The 1716-nt window shown below is 46.4% G+C and overlaps 1 pseudogene; it reads right to left on the bottom strand.

Annotated features, from left to right (window-relative positions):
* Positions 1 to 746: 746 nt before the first annotated feature.
* Positions 747 to 1710, bottom strand: LOC108356353 (ecdysone-induced protein 74EF-like; annotated as a pseudogene).
* Positions 1711 to 1716: the final 6 nt, after the last annotated feature.

Below are 1716 nucleotides of genomic sequence, written 5' to 3'. Positions count from 1 at the left end.
AATACTTAAATTGCCCTACCCTGCGTTTGAGACGTTTAGACTCTGCAATTTCATATAGATGGCTCGTCAAATCCCGAGGGCATAGGAGCAGGCGTCGATGGCCGAATCACTAGCATATTGTCTATGTGCGGAGATAAGTCCGAGCAGGAACTATCACAACAGGAGAATTGTATTCATCGGTGATGGCTAGCCGACTCTCAAGACTTTTGCATATTTCGATGGTACATCATTGCTTTCTTTCGGATACATAACTTCACACTTTTGGCCATGAAAGTGGCGATCCCAGAGCCATTTAGATCTGATCTGTACCTGACATTAGCTTCAAATACGTTTAAAGGAGAAGAAGGAGTGAAGGGAAACAATGAAGGCATCCAGCAGGATTGCGCCAGGCAAAATATGCTTTCTTGGTTGATATAGTTTTAAGAGATGTCAAACTCAATTCAAACTCTCAAAGGGGAAATTAGGAATCGTCAGGACACCGTAGACTTAAACTAGAAATTTGGTAAAAAGTTCCGTGTCGCTGCATTACATCATCTAGTCGAATACGATGCTTTTTCCAGGATACACGCAGTGCACACCTCAATTTAATTTCTGTCGGATCTTGACAAGGGAACCAGAAACCTAAATTCTTCTTTCTTTGAATAGAAAACTGCTATGCTGATGCGACCTTAGTGATCTTAAACATATAAAAAATAATCAATACTACAATTAAGCTGTTGGCTTACCTCAAATCCATTGTTTTTTCATCAATGATACCACAGCCTATTTGCTTTTTGTTGTTGTATTTGTAATTGTTGTTGTTGTAGTTGAGTTGTTCGTAAACCATTTGACGTTGCTACTGCGGTCGGTGCTTCAGCTATTGGCGTCGTTGCTCTGCCTGTTGTTGTAGTTTTAGTTGCAGACGGTGTTGCCGAGTTATCACTCCTATTATCGTCCTCCGCCATTGTACTTGTGCCAACTAATTGCTTATCCACGGCCGTGGGTGTTGTTACTGCCGGTGGCGTAGTAGGTGTCAGCCCGAGCGATGGCTCCGTTTGCAAGGAGTTACGTTGAGTGAACTCACCACTGCTTCTATCGCCACCCTCACGATGTGACGCTGTGCCATTAACTGCTCCTGCTGCTGTCGCTGTTACTGTTGCTGCTGCTGTTGCTGTGGCTGTGGCTGTGGCTTCTGGCGCGCCGGTGGGCGCTGACGATAGCCGCAAAACACGTAACTGATGACGTGGCGGTGGCGGTGGATGATAGTATGATTGTAACAATTGTTGTCGCTGCTGTTCGCGCTTGTTGTGCTGCGGTTGTTGTTGTTGTTGTTGTTGTTGCTGTTGATAGTAGGCGTGTTGCGGCTGCAGATGCGGATGCGGATGCGGCGATTTGCGATGCGGATGCAACTGACAGTTTCCAACACTGCTGCTACTCAAGCTAATGTTGTTATTATGATTGTNTTATCGAGCCATTACGCATATATTTCTGACCAACCACCACACTACCACTAACACAATCTAATCTATTGCCACCCGTTACCATGTCACATACACCCCCGCCACTCAGCCCACCAACCTCGGCGTCGTCATTGTCAACATTCACGCCTCCACCCCCTAGGCCGCCAACACCGCCGCGCAACGTCAATGTTTCAAACTAGAGATTGTCTGGATAGCTGCGGAAGTTGTAGGTTCTGGCGCGCTGGAATTGCATCGAGTCGATGCCAACACCACCAAC

The sequence above is a fragment of the Rhagoletis zephyria genome, unplaced genomic scaffold (genome assembly GCF_001687245.7).
Source record: "Rhagoletis zephyria isolate East Lansing unplaced genomic scaffold, Rhagoletis_zephyria_1.1 Rzeph_scaffold_57782, whole genome shotgun sequence".
Classification (NCBI taxonomy): Eukaryota; Metazoa; Arthropoda; class Insecta; order Diptera; family Tephritidae; genus Rhagoletis; species Rhagoletis zephyria.
Note: the sequence above shows the minus strand (reverse complement) of the source record. Positions and strands in the feature narration are given on the sequence as shown.